The following is a 21,279-nucleotide window of genomic DNA, read 5'->3' as shown; positions in this document are numbered from 1 at the left end:
TACTCAAAGCTCGTGACCCAGAGCAAGCTTCTGTTTGTTGTTGTCCTGCGGTAGCTACTGGAGCTAGCTAATGGCTCGCTCTCGCGCATGATTGCACGACGTCCATGTACTTGGAATGGGTGAAGTCAGAGTCAGCGTTGAAGGAGAGGGGGTAGCCCCATTTGAGTTGTGTGTTTTCAAAATCTGCTGGCGTTACGCAAATCCCATACCCAACCTTTAACTTATTTAACGGAATAAAATGAACATAATAGAATAAACATAATAATATAACAGTTAGAAATCAAATGACCTTTGTACTCCTACTTCTGGTGTTGCCATAGTAACGCATTGCCGTATTTCGAGCGGCAGCTACAAAAATGGAGATGTGAAATACATTTACACTCTTCATTAATGGTAATTTCCAAGCTCTGGTCTGTTATTTCCCATAACATTCTGACATTTGAAAATGAACCATGTGACCATGATCACCACTTTCCACAACTAACAATTCAACAACACAGTTAATCAATATAATTCACCTCCCAACAGTCATTTGAAAATGAACCACAGTATAACGACTACCTTTAACTTAGAAAGGATACATTTAATCAATATCTGACCTTTCTCCCCTTATTCGCTACTCTTCACTAGAACTACTAACTTCTGAATGGGTCTTTGAACAATGGATGGTTGTTCACCCTTTTTTCCTAACTTCCGTTCTCCAACTTGCACTGTCACTTTCTGTACCAGTCAATCATCGTCCTCAGGTGCTTCGACAACCTTGGCAAGTTTCCATTCATTGCGTGGGACGTCCTCCTCCCTGATGATCACAATGTCACCCACATCCAAGTTACGCGCATGCCATCGCTGACGCAGAGTAATATTTGACAGGTGTTCCTTCCTCCAAGTCTCCCACCTTACTTTCAAAGCCCTGGGCAGTGATTCGTCCCACCCCGTACCTCTCTGACACATCTCCTGCAGCACTCTTTTACCCTCAAGGATGAATGGCGCTAAAAACCTAAAGGGTCGTATAGAGAGGCCACGATTGAAAGAATCCCTCGTCGTGTTGCTGGCTTCTCATTGAGTGTCACCTTAAAGGAGAAGCTGTCGCTTTCAATGTTCCATCTTACACCAAGCACTCTTTTCACTGGTAATTCATCATGGTTGAGATCGACATTTTTCACCTCTACAGCTCGTTCTTCAATGTTGATGGAGTCCAATACCTCTCGGTTATTGGAAAGGAATTTGTGAAGGTGCAACCCTCCCTTGGCACACAGAGCTTGAGCTTCCTTTACTAACTCAATTGCCTAACTAACTGATTTCAGGCTTATGAGGCCATCATCAACATAGAAATGCTTCCTGATGAGGCTAGCTGCAGAGGGGCATTCTTTCTCATTTTGACTGGCGAGGTGTTTCATGCCATAGTTGGCGCAGCCAGGGGAAGACGATGCTCCAAACACAGGGGGCCCTATCTTGCATCCGGCGCAAGTGACTTAGTCACTGGCGCATGTGTCGTTGCTAGTTTACAACTGGCGCAAAGCGTTCTTTTCCCACCAGCGCCACTCGCCGGTAAATTAGGGATTGATCATGCGCCGCAAGGGGCGGTTCGGCGGAAGGAGGAGGTGTGTTCTGGCGCAAACGGTATTTTGCCGTCTCTGAATACCATTGCGCTACTGACCAGGAAATACCTGGTTTAAAGTCAGTGGCGCGTTGTTCAGACGCTATTTTAAGGGCGGATGCATACATGCGCATGCGATGCATACGGATTGCTTGTGCACCTCGCGCATACACTTTGCTTCTCTCATCTACCTAGCCGCACATTCTTGGTAAATTATTTGGGAAAGAACAGCTGATGCAGCGGTAATAAGTTGTAGTTAAATCAATGCATCTGCAAACACCGTACAGCAAACACATATTTTCTTGACACAGACATCGTGTAGGCCTACATGCCCATAACTTTTAGGATTGATGAGTAGGCCTATTTGATTGTGAAAAACATTGTTTTACCGCGAGTGAGTGTTAAAAATAATGAATGAATGCGGGCGCGCGTGTGTGCTCTGTAAGGCGCCCAGTTTCCAACCTCGAAATTTCACTTCATTTAAATTTAATTTGCATGGTATTTCTTATCCTTACCAGATGCCCGAACCACCTCAGCTGACTCCTTTCTAAGTAAAGGAGCAGCGGCTCTAATTCGAGTTCCTCACGGATGGCTGAGCTTCTCCCTATCTCGTCCTTTCGGTCATCACCCAACCCTCATGACCATAGGTGAGGATAGGAACGAAGATCGACCGGTAGATCGAGAGCTTTGCCTTGCGGCTCAGCTCTCTTTTCGTAACAACGGTAAAACGAACGCAATACCGCCCCCGCTGCTCCGATTCTCCGGCCAATCTCACGCTCCATAGTTCCCTCACTCGCGAACAAGACCCCGAGGTACTTGAACTCCTTCACTTGGGCAAACTAAAAACGTAACGCATAATACAATCAATGGCAATGTAGGCCTATATTACCGCGGGGACACATGCATATTAGGATAGCATACAATACTGATAAGAAACAATGTTTATAATGTATTGCGTATATCATTAAATAGAACCACAGTTACCGCATATCATATGTTATAGCCTATCATACGTTTTCTTTGCCGAAATGTATTTGAGGACTCAGTATATTCCATGTGTGAATTATGCCATATTAGGCTATTTGGCAATAAACTAAGCCATTTGCAGTATGAAATTCTCGGAGACTGCAGACGCGCTGTCAAATATCAACTCGTCCGATTCAAATGCGCTCATGGCTCTTAAAGGGGATGGGAGCTGGCACTCTCATTGGTTTGTTGCACGTTACGCCCAAACCACCCCTACGGGTAATTAGGCTGCTTCAGACCAACCCTTTTGACACTTGCGCCGCGGCGCAAGCGTCATTTATCCGCCTGTAAAATAGCGATAGCGCCGTAGAACCGCCCACAAAGCAACTTGCGCTTTGCGCTTCCCACTTGCGTTTCAGACCGTTAAAATAGGGCCCAGGGTGTCCGCGGAGGTCTTAAATAGTATTAAATTCATTTTTCTAAATTTAAGGCCTTTAAAAGTCTCAAATATGCTGGTCTTAAATAAATAACTCAGAGGTCTTAACTTTGTCGGGCAGGACTATTTTATTTTTTATTTTTCTCGCGGGACTTTTCGGGAAGGAGATGTAGAGAGGCTATTTTCCTCTGCCAGGAGCCACACAAACCCCAGCCATTTCTACGTTTTGCATCTCTGCCCCGGCGCCACCGCCGCAGACAGTCCGCCCTGCTAGCACTGATCTGAGGGTATCATTTGGTGCGACACCCACACTGAAAGCGGAGGTGTTGTGGATTCTAAACACAGTGGTCTAGCACCAGTCCTACAACTCGAATGAGGGGATAGGAGATCTCTTCGGTTTTCATGTTCCCTGACTCTCAAATCGCGAGCACCTTTACTGCTGGAAAGGACAAAACGGCGTATATAACTCGCTTCGGACTAGCGCCTTTCATCCGAAATGAGCTAATCTGCAGCGTCAACAAGGCTGATTTTGTTTTGATGTTTGATGAGACGTTGAACCACGCCACTAAAAGCAAGCAACTTGACGTGCACGTCCGATATTGGGTCAGGGATCTAGTGCATTCCCGGTACTTGGGCTCGCAATTCATGGGACACGCAACGCAACAGCCCGAGATTTACTGCACCACTTCAAAGAAAGTAATATACATTTTTTCAATGATTAATTGTTAACTTTATATGCATTTGGGCAATTTCATTATGCAGGCCTATTCAGTATAATGGTAGGCCCAAAATAGGGAATGATGACATGTGTGTGTGTGTGTGTGTGTCAGAATGTGTGTGCTTGCATATGTTTAATGCAAATACATATTATAAGGTATAATGTGGCTTTATGATGAATATAAAGTGCTTGCAGCTTTGAGTGTTATGTTTTTGTGTTTATACATGTGTGTGTGAGTAAAGGAGTTAAGTTCAAACATGTGAGTTAAGTTCAAACACGTGTGTGTATTGATGCTGTGTAGGCTAGTCATTTCTACCCCATTATTTAGACGCACAGAGATGGGTAAATAAGGGAAGGGAGAGGGAGTGGATGGATGGAAGAGGGAGAGAGTTAATGTTAACTGAGGATGGGTGCAGACAGAATGTTAAATTAAACTGAACCATTGGCAATCATGTCATTATAATCATGATCAATCTTCTTTCTCAGGAGTGTGTGGAGGAGCTGGATCTGAGGAACATGGTGTCTATATCTCCATGGATGGACCCAATGTAAATTGGAAATTCTTTGAGCTTCTACAGCAAGAGCACGCTGAGCAGTATGGTGTTGTCCAGCTGGTGAATGTGGGTAGCTGTGGCCTCCACACCCTACATAACGCATTCAAATGTGGATTCTCTATGTGGCAACTGGAGGAGGTAAGATAATTATAACTAAGAGAAATCTTTCATTGCTTTCACTAGGGAAATTTGAATAATTCCACACATGGACAATAGACAGAATATAAAAAGAGCATGAATTTGATTTAAGATTATTACAGATGTTTAATACTATTTACACATAATGTACATTAACGTTCAGTCTAGGGATGTTGCTTTGGTTACCCGGGCAACAGCCCATTTGCCTTCCTTGACTCAAGTTGCCCCTGTGAGAAAAAGATATCACTGTCACTGTGTGTGGTCTAATGGACGGTGCTGGTTTTACAGTCTGATATGACAGGGGGAATGGGCCTGCAATATATTGCTCCTTTAAACAATTTTAGTGAAGAAGTCCCGCCAGTGCTATCAGTGTGTGCATGGATGGGTAAAGGTCATTCTCCATCAGAGATGACGGTTAACTCATCATTCCTCTCTCTTCCACCAAGGTGTTGAGGGGGATGCACTACCTTTTTCATAACACACCAGCAAGGAGGGATGACTTCATTGCCCTCACCAAATCCTCAGTCTTCCCGCTACCATTCTGTGGGCATCGGTGGATTGAAAACCTGCCAGTTGTGGAAAGGGCCATAGAGGTAATAGTAATGAAACGTTATTTATGTTATAGTACTTATCAGAGGTGGGGGTAAGTCACTCATGTGCAAGTCACAAGCAAGTCTGAAGTCATAACCTTCAAGTCTCAAGCAAGTCCCAAGTCACTGTGGTGAGAATCAGGCAAGTCACAAGTCAAGTCATTGCTCAGGTCAAGCAAGTCACAAGTCAAGTCATTCAAAAATCTGATGATCTAACCCAGTTTCCACATTTAAAAATCGGTAAAGAGAGTGGTTCATAAGTTTAGTTTTATTTCAACATTAACAATGACAATGTCTTAACAATAACAATAACTCAAACTATTCAAAACATTCCAAAACCATTATGTGAATAGTTTGAAAATGTTTTTATGATCATTACCTCCAACCTATGAACAGAATCAAATAGAACATCTAGGTGGCTGTATACGAGAACAGTTCAAGTCAATCACTCAATCTCCCTACATGTTGTAGAATATTATTTGCAACACATGGCATCAGACATGAAAAAAATGAATATTTCAAAAGTAATATCACATACACATACTGTAGGAAGGGGAAATAGTAATACACAAGCCTGAAAGCTGGTAGCAATCTTGCTGCCTCCTCACAACGTACATCAACTTACAATGCATTGCATTTGCAAAAATAAATTATTTGACAGTACTTTGTCACCGAGTTCTGAATGATGGGGTCAGATTATCACCCCACCATGGCTGAACACACGTTCAACAGGTGCACTTGATGCAGGGACTGCCATAACTCTTACCTCCACCTTGAACAAAGAGGGGAGGGTGCGCCTGTTCATGGCCCAAAACTGAAGGCAGCTCTGTCCATCACAAATGTCCAGGTAGTGGTTCAACTGAATTTGGGGACTGGAACTTGAACCCTCTTAATTTTTTTGCGGTATGCTGAGAACAGCCCAGTCTGACGCTCTGGCTCTGACGGTGTAATTTTACTTGAAAATTACTTGAAATCCTTTATTTACGTTCAGCCGTCAGCCTTATTTTGAGCATAAATATTCCTTTCTTCACATCTTTCTTCATAAACACCGTAAGAGCTACAGGACAGATAAATAACATTAATTAGCTCTTACACATATACAACTATCGCCATGAAGATAACATTTGCACGGCTGTACAGCAATGTCAAGGGGTAGAATGTCGAGCGGTCTTAGGATCAGCACAAAAAGGCAGTGGTGTAGCAAAAACTACTTTTATTTCCATTTTCTTCTCACATAACAGAGCATATACAGAGAGCACATGGCCTAGCTTGGGGGGGCTGAATGTGGCCTGGGCTGGGTGTCCCCAACCAGAGCTGAAGAGGGCGCCGACGGGGCGGCTGACGTTGCAACGGTGTTGGTTGCTCTCTGCGCCGTAGCAGAGCCTTTCCGCGTCCGTTGGGACATTCTGTGCTTGAGTGCCGACTCTAGCGGACCACTGGATCCCACCACTGCTTAGGATCAGCACAAAAAGGCAGTGGTGAAGCAAAAACTACGGCGTCACTCGCGCACGCCCCGCACCATATAGCTGTCCCCAGTCGGGCGCGCGCTTCCTAGAAGCCGCATGGATCGCACAGCTGACAACGGCATGAGCAGTTCTCCTTTTTACCACTCAATAAGCGAACCCGCCCCACAATCGCATAATTCAACAAACCCCAAACAATATGCAGAAACTTGATTACTGGTGATTACTCTTGCATGTCAGATAAATGCCCCGGTGCGGCCTCAATACGGACGCGTGAGGACGCGCCAATAGCCGCGTCATCACAAGCAACAACACATTTAAACACATTTTAAGTAATATAAAGTCTTAAACAAATTAAACACACAATACCTTGTTCCCATTCCAGCTAGGCGCTTATTAATTACTACAAATTGTTTTGCAGAGCAACCATGGGTAGCCTGAATTCCTTCCGTAATTACATGTGCGCTAACCTTTCCGTGCGATCTCCTTCAAGTCAAGTTACCTACTGTCGATTCAAACTTCCTGCGTCAAAATAAAAGACCCATGACGGCAAAAAACACTATCAAAATAAAAGCATGGAGAAAGTGGTTATTTTAACAGACCTTCATAAGAATTATTTACACTCCCACCAATCATGAGTACATGATGGAACAGTATACAGTTAACATCAAACACGAATGATTTCTAACAAAAAAAATGACCTTCCTTATGAAGGTGCAAAAAACAAATTATGCAAAGAGAGAACAAGTTTAATTCGTCTCCAATAGCAGGACTAGCCTTTGGACGGGGCGCTCGATTTCGGACATCTTATGGAGACGCTCTCCTTTCTTGCCAAGATTCCTGTCACCGAGGCAGATCTTAACTCTCCTTACTAGTCCGTCTTTGTCAATAGTAGTTTCTAAAACTCTACCTAATCTCCACTCGTTCCTGTGTGCATCCTCTCCTTTCATCATTACGATATCTCCAACTTGAAGATTTCTCTTCGGTGCATGCCAACGTTGTCTGAGAGAGATGTTGGCCAGGTATTCCTTTCGCCATCGACTCCAAAACTGTTCTGCCAGGTATTGAACATGTCGCCACCTTCTCTTGCCATACATGTCCTCTCTGACGAACTCGCCTGGAGGTGGTAAGGCCCTTTCAGTTTTCATAGTCAGAAGATGATTAGGTGTGAGTGGCTCAAGACTATGAGGATCACTGAGGTTGTCAACAGTCAGTGGTCGACTGTTGATGATTGCCATAGCTTCATAGAGAAAAGCCCGCAGTGAAGCATCATTTAGCCTTCCAGAGGAAAGAGCAAGCGTGGACCTTAGAACGGCTCTCACCGTCCTAATCTGTCTCTCCCAAACACCTCCGACATGGCTTGAATAAGGTGCATTCATGCAAAAGTCGCATTGTTTTTCAGCAAGGAATACAGCCAGCCGGTCTGCATCAACTTCCTTTAGAGCTTCCTTAAGTTCGTTTTTGGCTCCAACGAAGCCGCTTCCTTGATCGGACTTGATCTAACGAACAGCACCACGCATAGCAATGAAGCATCGGAGGCCATTGATGAGGGCGTCTGTGGACATGCCATCAAGCATCTCAATATGAATGGCACGGGAGCTAAAGCAAGTGAAGAGTAGACCATACCTCTTGTTCTCCTTTCTTCCTTGCTTCGTGAGGAATGGACCAAAGCAGTCCATTCCACAGAAGGTGAAGGGGGGTGATGGTTCCACTCGTTCGGGGGGTAGATCAGCCATCCTTTGCTCTTCCATTGGTTTCCGGTGCCGTCTACAGGTGACGCATTGATGAATGTGGGATGCTACTGCCCTGTTGATTCCTGGAATCCAGTAGCCGTGGGACCTGATCTCATTGAGGGTGAGGCCTTTACCTTGATGTTCGATTCTTTCATGGTGATGAGTAATGATCATTTTTGTAATGTGATGATCTTTGGGAATGATTGCAGAGTGCTTGATGGAGTTGGGAAGAGAGGAGTTGCACAGCCTTCCTCCCACCCTGAAGACACCATCTTTATCAAGGAAGGCATCAAGAGAGTAGTGAATTGTGAGAGGGTAGGGGGACCCCTTTGCTCAGCAGTTTCAACTCTTCTTGGTGCACGTTTTTCTGCAGGTCTTTGATTATGCAATGTTCTGCATCTTCTCGTTCTGTTACAGTGTTGAGGTTGTTTGATCTGTTCTTTCTGATGCGCCTTAAAAGGCGTGCAACAGCTCGAATAGCCAGTGACCAAGATGAGAACTTAGATAAACGATCAACAAGGCTCGCTTGCTCTGTAGTTCTTGTGTTAAGTACCAAAGCACTTCTGACCTCTGGGTCTCCAATTATTAACTCTGGAATTTCATCTGCTGGCGGCTTCATTTCCTTGTGCCACAAGAACTTGGGTCCAGTGAACCAGGTGGATGACAAAAGCTTGCTGGGAGTCAAGCTCTTGGAAGCATGGTCAGCAGGATTCTCATTGGTTGGAACATATCTCCATTGTTGAGGGGCTGAGCTGAGGTGAATCTTCTGAACACGGTTAGCCACAAAGGTGTGGAATCGTCGTGCTTAGTTTTTTATGTATCCCAAGACCACCTTAGAGTCGGTCCAGAAGACCTCCTCAGTGTCAGCTGATCCAAATTCCTCCTTGATCATGTTGCTCATCTTCACAGAGACAACTGCAGCCGTCAGTTCCAATCTTGGAACAGTTGTAACTTTTGATGGCGAGACGCGGGATTTTCCTACAACTAAGGCACAGTGAACGTCTCCCTCCTCATTTTGAAGTCTCAAGTATGAACACTGACCATAACCCTTCAAGCTAGCATCTGAGAAATGATGCAGCTGTGTCTTCAAAACCTTCCCAAATCCAGCTGGTGAGTAAGTGCGGGGTATAGTGACATTATCCAACTGAGCTAGATCATCTCTCCATTTTTCCCATTTTGGACGGAGCTTGTCAGGGAGAGGATCGTCCCAGCCTGTGCCTCACCTACACATCTCCTGAAGAATGATCTTCGCTTTGAGCAGAACTGGCACCACGAACCCAAGAGGATCATACAAGGAGGCAACTGTAGAAAGAATGCCGCGACGTGTTGCCGGCTGATCCTAGAAGCTGACACTGAGATGAAAATGGTCGGACTCCACATCCCATTGAATCCCCAGGGCTCTCTCAAGCGGCAGTTCATCGAACGAGAGGTCCATATTCGTCACATTGATTGCTCTTTCTATGACATTTCTCTCATTTGACACAAATTTGTGTAGTCGGAGTCCACCCATGGCACAGAGTTCACAAGCTTCTCTGGCAAGCTGAACAGCTTCTTCGGTGCTGCCAGCACTGGTGAGGCCATCATCAACATAGAAATCCCTCATGATTAATTGTGAGCCTTTAGGGTAGAGGTCGCCATTCTCCTTAGCTAGATGCTTCATCCCGATGTTTGCACATCCAGGGGAGGAGGCTGCACCGAACAGATGCACCTTCATACGGAACTCACTGGGCGGTGAGTTCAAGGGCCCTATCTTGCATCCGGCGCAAGTGACTTAGTCACTGGCGCATGTGTCGTTGCTAGTTTACAACTGGCGCAGAGCGTTCTTTTCCCACCACCGCCACTCGCCGGTAAATTAGGGATTGATCAGGCGCCCCAAGGGGCGGTTCGGCGGAAGGAGGAGGCGTGTTCTGGCACAAACGGTATTTTGCCGTTTCTGAATACCATTGCGCTACTGACCAGGAAATACCTGGTTTAAAGTCAGTGGCGCGTTGTTCAGATGCTATTTTAAGGGCGCATGCATACATGCGCATGCGATGCATACGGATTGCTTGTGCACCTCGCGCATACACTTTGCTTCTCCCATCTACCTAGCCGCACATTCTTGGTAAATTATAAGAACAGCTGATGCAGCGGTAATAAGTTGTACTTTTAAATCAATGCATCTGCAAACACCGTACAGCAAACACATATTTCGCCATTCTCCTTAGCTAGATGCTTCATCCCGATGTTTGCACATCCAGGGGAGGAGGCTGCACCGAACAGATGCACCTTCATACGGAACTCACTGGGCGGTGAGTTCAAGGGCCCTATCTTGCATCCGGCGCAAGTGACTTAGTCACTGGCGCATGTGTCGTTGCTAGTTTACAACTGGCGCAGAGCGTTCTTTTCCCACCACCGCCACTCGCCGGTAAATTAGGGATTGATCAGGCGCCCCAAGGGGCGGTTCGGCGGAAGGAGGAGGCGTGTTCTGGCACAAACGGTATTTTGCCGTTTCTGAATACCATTGCGCTACTGACCAGGAAATACCTGGTTTAAAGTCAGTGGCGCGTTGTTCAGATGCTATTTTAAGGGCGCATGCATACATGCGCATGCGATGCATACGGATTGCTTGTCCACCTCGCGCATACACTTTGCTTCTCCCATCTACCTAGCCGCACATTCTTGGTAAATTATAAGAACAGCTGATGCAGCGGTAATAAGTTGTACTTTTAAATCAATGCATCTGCAAACACCGTACAGCAAACACATATTTTCTTGACAGAGACATCGTGTAGGCCTACATGCCCATAACTTTTAGGATTGATGAGTATTTGATCGTGAAAAACATTGTTTTACCGCGAGTGAGTGTTAAAAAGAATGAATGAATGCGGGCGCGCGTGTGTGCTCTGTTTAAACACACGCAAACTAAACACAGAACGCATAATACAATCAATGGCAATGTATATTACCGCGGGGACACATGCATATTACGATAGCATACAATACTGATAAGAAACACATTTTATAATGTATTGCGTATATCATTAAATAGAACCACAGTTACCGCATATCATGTTATATCATATACGTTTTCTTTGCCGAAATTTATTTGAGGACTTTGAGTATTTCTGAAGTTGTGGAAACCCCTTATTCCATGTGTGAATTAGGCCATATTATTTGGCAATAAACTGAGCCATTTGCAGTTTGAAATTCATGTGCATCTGTCTCATCGGAGACTGCGGCAGACGCGCTGTCAAAATATCAACTCGTCCGATTCAAATGCGCTCATGGCTCTTAAAGGGGATGGGAGCTGGCACTCTCATTGGTTTGTTGGACGTTACGCCCAAACCACACCTACGGGTAACTAGGCTGCTTCAGACCAACCCTTTTGACACTTGCGCCACGACGCAAGTGTCATTTATCCGCCTGTAAAATAGCGATAGCGCCGTAGAACCGCCCACAAAGCTACTGGCGCTTTGCGCTTCCCACTTGCGTTTCAGACCGTTAAAATAGGGCCCCAAGTCTCCTTGCTTCCACCAAAGAAAGCGCAGGTAGTTGCGATCAGCCTCATCCACATGGAATTGATGGAACATTTTTTCAATGTCACACATCAAAGCAACAGGTTAACGTCGGAAGCGGATGAGAACACCGCTCAAGTTGTTCAGCAAGTCAGGCCCTGAGAGGAAATGGTCGTTCAAGCATGTTCCTTTGTGTCTGGCAGAGGAAGGTGATGTCATCTTATGATACTGTTTTGCTGTCTTCACTATCATCCTTTACCGAGTTACCGGAGGCAGTACTTTAATGGAGATTTTGTGGCACAGGCGACTTGAGCTTGGTGAATCATAGCTTTGCGATGAGCGCCCCACAATACTCCATCCTAAGTCTGTCCGTACAGCATAAGGTTCCTCATCTCCTCCTAGAATAACCTGCCTTGGTGCCATGGCTCTAGAGCAGTTATAGCCAGGAGCCCTATTTCACAGTCCTTCAGAGGTTGGATTTCTTCTGCTATTTCTCTGAGGTGACTCCATTGCTTAGGCGTCTCACAAGTGGGAATATGAGCACGGTTTACAGGTATGCAGTCCTTTGAGTAGGCAACTGGGAGATCAAACTGAATTTCAGATCTGTATCCCCTTACACAGAGGCCGAAAACACTCTCACTTGAGAGAACCGTGTTCATTCCACTCATGGTCTTCAGCTTCAACTTCACTGGATACTTGTCAGCATTTAGACTGTCCCTCACTTCTTGGTCGATGAATGTTGTATCGCTTTGAGTGTCAAGTAGAGCGTAGACAAGTCTTTCAGCAGTTGGGTTGTTTTTGGATGACACCCACACTGGCATCACCATCGATGTGTAGGATGAGCCTTCGCCTGCAACACTGAGTGACGTTGCAGCAGCCCTTTGATTTGTCGCTGCTTCTGATGAAGACTTCTCCTTCCCATAGTTGTATTCGTGGAGGACCGTCGGATGTTTTCCTTTACAGTTGTTGCAGCAGTGGCGATGACGACAGCTTTTTGCGCTGTGGCCGAATTTTAGGCATCCATAGCAGAGTTTCTTCTCCTTTACATAGTTCCGTCGCTCTACCAACAACATCTCTGTAAACTTGGGACACGCATGAAGCTGGTGTCTATTATCTTGACAGAGAATACATGGAGTTTTTTTATGGTCTGACCCTTTGTTCATGATGTCCGTAGCTGCTTGAGTGGTGTAAACACTGGCCTTGTTTGTCTTAGTGTCTCTGAGATTTCACTTTTCAGCGTTAGAGTCTGATGAGCGAAGAGCATAAAGCGACGTAATTGGATTGCAGGCAATCTCAGCTTCAGTTTACACAAATATTGCAAAGTCCTTGAAACTTGGGAATTCTTGCCTATCGTTCAGGCTTCGTGTGGCTTGTCGGTTCCAGCGTGAAGTTGCCCAGTCTGCTAGTTTATAGACAAGCTTCTGGTTTTCCTCGTCGTTTAATATGTCGAGACCCTTGACATGAGGCATGGCATCTTGACAGGCATTTAGAAAATCAGAGAAGTTTCTGAGTCCCTCGGCATCTTTAGGTTGTATCCTAGGCCAATTGGTAAGCTTCTCTCTGAATGCTCTCTGAATGGCAAAGGGCTGGCCGAAGCTACGAGTGAGCTGGTTCCAGGCATCCTGGTAGGCTTCATCATCGTTTCGGAAAAAGGTGCCATCTAGCAGGGACGTGCACAGGAATTTTGACCTGAAAAAAGGGCACCCCCCCCCCCCAAAAAAAACAACAACTGACAGGCTATATGAAGGACTGAGAATAAAAGGGTCTTTATTAATATATTAATACAAATAAGCAAAACACTGAAATAACTACTACTAACGATAATGCAGAAAAACATGACTTGAAGAAGAAGAACATAACATGAACACAAACATAATTAAACAGCATCCTATCAAGTCACTGATAAGTTTCTCCAAATTGACATATTAAAAATGCAAAGCTTCAAAAGAGAAGCCTTCAGAACCTCTTCTTTGTCGATTGGTATGTCCTTCTCTATGGACAGCAGGAGGAGGTCAGACAGCCGCTTTTGACCACACTGATTTCGGATTTCGGACAAGGTAGTGATGTGCTCCTCTTTGCTGCCTCTCTCTCCTGAATCCTCCTCTTTTCACTGGGCATTTCGGCTTCACTTAACAATAACAAACAATACCCAAAATAGTGATAAGATTTAGGTATAATAATAATAATAATAATGCATTGAATTTATATAGCGCTTTTTCCTAGACACTCAAAGACGCTTTACATTGAAGGGGGGGACCTCACTCACCACCACCAGTGTGTAGCACCCACTAGGGGTGATGCACGGCAGCCAATCTGCGCCAGAACGCTCACCACTCACCAGCTCGAGGTGGAGGGTGAGGGAATTAATGAGTCAGCCAATTATACAATTATACAGGGGGATGATTAGGGGGCCAGATTGAATGGGCCTGGTTGGTATGAACCATTTTGAATGAAAGAATTCATGTGATGCATTACTTCCATCTTTTATTCTTCTTGTTAAAACGAAATGTTAGAAACTAACTATCAGCAGACATGTAGCTTAGTTTGCCTACCAAAAAATGTGTAGACTATGTGATAACGGGCTGCTTGTCTGCAAGCTAGCTAGCTGTCTGATTATTTAGGCAAAACGTTACGTGGCAAACTGAGCCTGGATTTATGAAGATTGTAATTAATTTCATAAAACGTGATGATTGTTTGTTTGTTATACATCTCAAATTCACCTTTTCCGACAACATCAAGGCAGTCGTCTCACAGGTGCCGGTGTTCCGGTCGCGTGCAGCGCTGCAGCTACGTAAAGCAGCTTTCACACGCCGCGCGGCAACTCGCCGCCTCCATTCATTTCAATGAGGGAAGGGCGGCAGAGGGGAGGCGGCAAAAGCGGCTGTTGCCGCGCGGCAGAGTTTGCCCTCCCCCTACTGACTTTCACTCTCAGTGCCCGAACGGAATTGAATGAGGCTACGCTTACTTTATGAAATGTTTCGAGTGGCGATTTTTTTATCTAGGCCTACATGAAATTCTGCATCCATTAAATGATAAAAAAAAAAAAAAAAAATTGTTTTCCTCGGAAGGGCAACCTGAGTCGAGGAGGGCATATGGGCAGTTGCCCAAGCAACCTGAGCAACCCCCCTGTGCACGTCCCTGCCATCTAGCACCTGGCGTGCTGGGCCGGCAACATACTTCTTCAGATAATAGAGTTTTTCAGCTGGAGTGATAGCTCTTTGGTCAATGAGCGAGGAAAACAATGCTTTCCATTCAGTGAATCGTATTGGATAACCATTGAAGATGAATGGCTCTGGAATAGGGAGCCTATTCAAGGCTATGCTGTCTTGAAAGACCTGTGCCAGTGAGGAAATGTCTTTATGAGAGGGTGTTGCAACATGGGATGGCGAGACGGCAGTTACAGGCACGTTCTTTGCGTCCTTATCCTTTTCAATGTTGATGCAGTAAGCAGCTTTATGTTCTGTCTCCTTATTATACACATTCAGCTTGGCCTTAGCTGCTCGCACTTCCTTCTCTGCCTGCAATCGCTCCAACTCATACCTTTGTGCCTCTAGAGCTATCCTCTGTTGTTCCTCAAACTCTCGAATCAATTCCCTTTGTCTCTCTTCGGCTACCATCATCTCATAATTGGTTTCCTTCACTGCTAGTTCTGCTGCTGCATCCGCACGCTTGGCCGCCATAGACAAAGTCATGGAGTGATGGTCAGACTTGCTGTGACTTGTCAAGGACGCGGCGGATCTATAGACAGACTTTGCATAGTCACGGTGGAGGAGTTCATGAAGGCGATGTCTTTCTTGCTTCTCGTTAAACTCAACTTCATCATCTATTGCTCTGTTGTGGGCAATGATAATGATTTCTGTGGTGACTGATTCACAAGTATCGACTCGTCGTCTGACATCAGTGGAAGGTGTGGCAAGATCTCGCATTTCAGAATATATGTTCATTATGTCTTCCTTACTTTTCCTAAGTTCTTCCACGAGAGGCCAGAGGTCACCATCTGGCATGTAGGGCTTCAGTTGATCTCTTGCTTTGCGTATTTTGAGTTTCCATTGCTCGTACATGGAGAGCAGCCCTTTCTCCCTTTTCTTGGCCTCCTCCGCTTGTAGTGCACGCATCTTCTCTGTAGGGTTCTGTGCACGTTCGGAGCGTTTGGGACCTTCAGGTGGGTCATCCAGTTTACCTTGGAGATGACTCTGACCTTCTTGCACCACTTCAGTCGTTTCCTTCAGGCATGGTCAGTCTGCCACTGAGTGGAGCTCCCTCTGCAAATCTTGAACTTCATGCTGAGAACCAGCCATTTGCTCCTCTGTGTCACTAACATAACCTGACTTTGACATTATCAACTCCAAACTCTCTAGAATTATTAAACCAGATGAAAACCCCTAAGCAGATACGATCGAACTCTTAAGCAGTTTAAACATAGAATATCAGAACCCCAGTACAAAAATAACTAGCAGTTACATTAATGTGCAGACACTCAAATAACTGTAAATGTTCAGGTAAATACCATGATAAGCACAATTTTCAGATAGCATGAAATGCAGTTAAATTTCCCTTTTTTTTTTTTTTTTTTTTTTAGAAATGTCCTTAACCTGTTAAGCCCTAGGCCTATTTCACAGGCCTCCTGCCCGAAATGACATGCCATAATGAATAGAGTATGCCTCCACAAATACAAGGCCTATATGAATAAAGTTGGTTTCAAAAAGAGGGTAACACCTGTGAGGTGGCTGCAGAAGTGTCAGAATCAATATAGATGTTACTGTGTCAGAGTAAATTCAGCTAGAACATAGTAAGAAATGTCAATTTTCAATTTTCGCCTAGAGAAAACACATTATTTAGAGTGAATACCACCTTGAAACTATGAGATAGTAGCCCAGAACCTTTAGGGAAACATAACAACATCTGATGAGTACCCTGTTCCAGGATAAATGCTAATAAAGTGAATAAAGTGATTTTAGAGAGGTTTTAGTACAGGTAGGTCCAGACTGACTAAATGGTGCCATTTGGGCACTTTTGGGCACCATAAGTGCCATTTGACCTTTCTAAGGTACCAGACTGTAAAACTAATTTTATTTCACTGACATATCACTATAGGCAAGGCAAGAAAAGGCAACTTTATTTATATAGCACTTTTCATACATAAGGCAGACTCAAAGTGCTTCACATATAAACATTGTCATACAATAAAATAAAATAATAGATAAGTAAAAGAAAACATATGCAAAGAAATTAGTAAAATAGAAAGTGCAATGTATTTAAGATCAGATCAACAGTCTCTCTGGTAACCGCGTCGGGACTCCAACCCGACCTAAAGGAACTTGGTACTTTCTCTGGGACTCCAACCCGGATTCTAGTAACCCTTATCCTTTCTCTCTGGTATCAGATCATGTATCTTTCTGGTAAAAATAGAAAATTAAATTGAAAGTTAAAAAGGCTTTTTAGTAAAAGTGCAATGTACTTAAGATCAGATCAACAGTCTCTCTGGATGACATGCAATTCCTATTCAAGGACTCTAACCCAGATTCTAGGACTCTAACCCAGACCAATGGCCTTATTCTGGAATTCCACCCACACACAAACTCAGGACTCTAACCCTTATGCAAATACAAACTCAGGACTCTAACCCTTATACAAATACAAACTCAGGACTCTAACCCTTATACACCTCTTCTCAAAAAAGTAAAAAAATAGAAAATAAAGGGAAAGTTAAAAAGGCATTTTTGTAAAATAAAGGCAAAGTATTTAAGATTTAGCAGAAAGCTAAAGCAAACATAAAAGTCTTCAATCTTGTTTTAAAGGTGCTCAGAGTTGGGGCAAGTCTTAAATCCTCAGGGAGTTTATTCCAGCTATTTGTTGCATAGTAGCTAAATCCTGCTTTCCCATGTTTCGTGTTTACACTGGGGATAATTAACAGATTGATCTCAGAAGATCTTAGTTTTCTCGAAGGCTTATGTAGTGGAAGCATATCAGTTAAATATTTTGGGCCTAAACCATTTAGGGATTTATAGGTTAGCAACATGATTATAAAATCAATTCTCGGACCTACAGGAAGCCAATGTAACGATTTAAGAATTGGTGTAATATGTTCAAATTTTTTGGTCTTTGTTAAAACTCTAGCAACAGCATTCTGAACAAGCTGAAGCTTCCTTAGTTTGTTTTGGGAGACCTGTGAAGAGACCATTGCAGTAATCAAGCTTACTAGTGATAAAGGCATGTACAAGTTTTTGTAAGTCTTCGGTGGACATGAGCCCTCTAAGTCTTGCTACATTTTTAAGGTGATAATATGCAGATTTTGTAACTGATGTGATGTGACTTTCGAAATGTAAATCAGAATCCATGATAACCCCTAGATTTCTGGCTTTGATTGAGGTTTTCAGGGACAGCGAGTGAAGGTGTTGGGTTACTTTAAGCCTTTCCGTTTTAGCACCAAATACAATTATCTCTATTTTATCCTCATTTAGCTGAAGGAAATTTCGGCACATCCAGTCTTTCACTTGCTCAATGCACTGGCACAGCAGATCTATGGGCCGATAGTCATTTGGTGATAGCGATACATAGATTTGCGTGTCATCAGCATAGCAATGATGGTCAATATTGTTATGATTTGCCCTAGTGGGAGCATGTAGATGTTGAATAAAGAGGGTCCTAAGATCGAACCTTGTGGGACTCCACACATCACGTTGGTTGATTCTGATACAACGTCGCCAATAGAAAGAAAGTAGTTCCTATTTTGTAGGTAGGATCTGAACCAATTTAAGACTGTGCCTGAAAGCCCCACCCAGTTTTCTAACCTGTCCAAAAGTACTGTATGGTCTACAGTGTCGAATGCAGCACTGAGGTCTAGTAGCATTAGTATTGAGGTTTTGCCAGAGTCTGTGTTAAGACGGATGTCGTTTACAACTTTAATGAGGGCGGTCTCAGTGCTGTGCAGGGGTCTAAATCCTGATTGGAAGGTGTCATAACAACCAGTTGATGCCAGGAAGTGATTAAGTTGCTGGAGGACAACTTTCTCAGTGATTTTACTTATGAAGGGTAGATTTGATATTGGTCTGTAGTTGTTAATAATAGAGGTATCTAGGCTCCGCTTTTTTAAAAGGGGTTTAATAACTGCAGTTTTCTGGGCTTTTGGGAAGTTGCCTGACTGGAGAGAGTTGTTAACTATCTGCAATATGTCTATTGCTAGGCAGTCAAAAACATTCTTAAAGAGGTTGGTAGGTAAAGAATCAAGGCAACAGGTGGATGGCTTTAGTTATGTAACAGTTTCCAGTTTTAGAGTCTATAACATTAAAGCATGCCATCCCTGCCACGTTACTTTTGCCTGAACAGGGTGGTAGTCCAACATTTTTGTTTGAAGTGGAGATATTGATGGCGCGTCTGATGCCTTCAATTTTATCAGTATAAAAAGCTGCAAACTCATTGCAATTCTGCGTGGAATGGAGCTCAGGTGGAATTTGTGTTGGGGGGTTGGTCAGTCTGTCAACAGTTGCAAATAGGATTTTGGCTTATTAGTATTGGTTTTAATGATATTGGAGAAAAATGTTTCTCTAGCACTTTTTAAGTCTAAATTGTAGGCACGGAGGCTCTCTTTGTAGATATCATGGTGAATATGAAGTTTTGTTTTACGCCAGATGCGTTCAACCTTCCTGCATTCTTTTTTCTGTGCTGTTACAGAAGCAGCTTTTCTCCAGGGTGCCTTTTGCTTTCCAGAAATCGTTTTAACCTTATAAGGTGCAATGACATCCATGACTTTCAAAATTTTAAAATTAAAGTTTTCTACAAGATCATCAGCAGAACATGGGTTGAGAGGTGGTAGTAAGGAGATGGCCTTTTTTTAAAAAGTACATAAGATTCTTCATTGATATACCGTATTTTGTCTGTATGTCGGGAATAAAATATATATTAAAGAAAACACAAAAGTGGTCAGACAAGGAAGGATCAGTCACAGAGAGATCAGAAACATTGAGGCCCTTTGTGATAACCAGGTCTAGAGTGTGCCACTTACAATGAGTAGTCTCTTTCACATGTTGAGACAGTTCAAATGTGTCCAAAATGGTACAAAATGTATGCAATTAATACTAGGTATTAATTGCATCCAAATTCAACAGTTTTGACTTGTTATAAATATAAGGCAAAGAGTACCGGTAGTGAGTGTGTGGAATGAGTAGAGTGAGTAGGGTGATCGATAGATAGATAATATCTAATAAGGTAGATAGATCGTCAATTTGACACCAAATCAATAAGTAATCGATAACAGAGATTACATACCTTTCCGGTAATGGAATTCGATATTCGGAATCACTGTTGTCCGTGTCCAGTTCTGGCGACAGCTAGTCACTGTCGTCAGACGACGACTCGAGAGGGACTACAGTAGGCCCACTGTCGCTAGTAATGATAGCGAATGCCTCCGCAAAAGTATAGGTCTTTCTCCTGCCTGCCATTATTTATTTTAAAATAATAACAAATAGAAGAAAAAGGCAAGAAAAAAACAAATACTAGCTAACTAGAAATGCAAACATTGTAATAAGTGTGTAGTAGGAGCGTATGTCTCTATCTAGCCGGAGTGTCTGAAGAGTGTTCAGAAAGTTCTCGGCGCTTCTGGAGCGAATTATGCTGACCTTCCAGTCAAACACGGGAATATATCTTGGGTATCCATTGGTCAATTTGGATGATTGACCCGTCTATCGAACCGTCAGAGCCAATAGAGTCGAGGGACCGTCAAATCGAGGGACCCAAATCCATGTAAAAAAACACAATTCGCCAATCAGAAGTATCACATTGTATAACGTTTTCTATTTGTTTATTTATTTTGCTCTTCTTTGGCTGCTAGTTCAGTGATTTCGTAGAGTGATGACAGTGATATCATTGGAATCTGTGAAGCCTCAGCTTTCATATGACATATATTGATGTGTGGGTGGCATGTAGTAGCGAAATCGGCGGCGGCCAGTATGAGCGCATGCACGTTTTGCGTGTTTTGCTATGGGCTCATTTAGTTGCTTGGTGTTAGAATTGTGTTTTGTTTAGGTAAAAATGGTTATCATGGGCTTTTAGCTGAGCTTCTTCCCGTTACGTGGGTATGCACCATGGACATGTTGGAGCATGGTGGTGCTGTTTACAGCACACATTGGCGCAGCTGCCCCCTCCCACGGGGGCGCTCGGGTTTAAGAGGTTAATTATAAAGAGTCCACATGAATGTGTCCGTCTGTATAAACGTATCAACAGTTCCTTCGTTGCAGATGAGCAGGTGAGTATTAAATGTTCTCTGGTTCAGTTCAAGAAGCTGTTAATGTGTTGCTCACCTCATTGGAAGTACCGTAGACCATATAATATTGGGTAATGCTCAGTTCTGCGTCAATGAATGCGACTGTACTTGACCAATGCACCGAATCCACGAGACCGCTGCCCGGATTGCCGTAGTGGATCATGCGTTGACATGCAGGAACATGTGCTGCTCGATGACTCCATGTGAACAGCATGGGGCGATGTATTAGCAACAGCAGCAGGCATGCAGTGAAGACCCTCCGTCGTGACCCGTCATGGCGGCAACAAATCGTCGAATCGATGTGCGTCAAGCTCTTACTGTAGCGAAC

This window comes from Gadus chalcogrammus, chromosome 4 (genome assembly GCF_026213295.1).
Source record: "Gadus chalcogrammus isolate NIFS_2021 chromosome 4, NIFS_Gcha_1.0, whole genome shotgun sequence".
Classification (NCBI taxonomy): Eukaryota; Metazoa; Chordata; class Actinopteri; order Gadiformes; family Gadidae; genus Gadus; species Gadus chalcogrammus.
Note: the sequence above shows the minus strand (reverse complement) of the source record.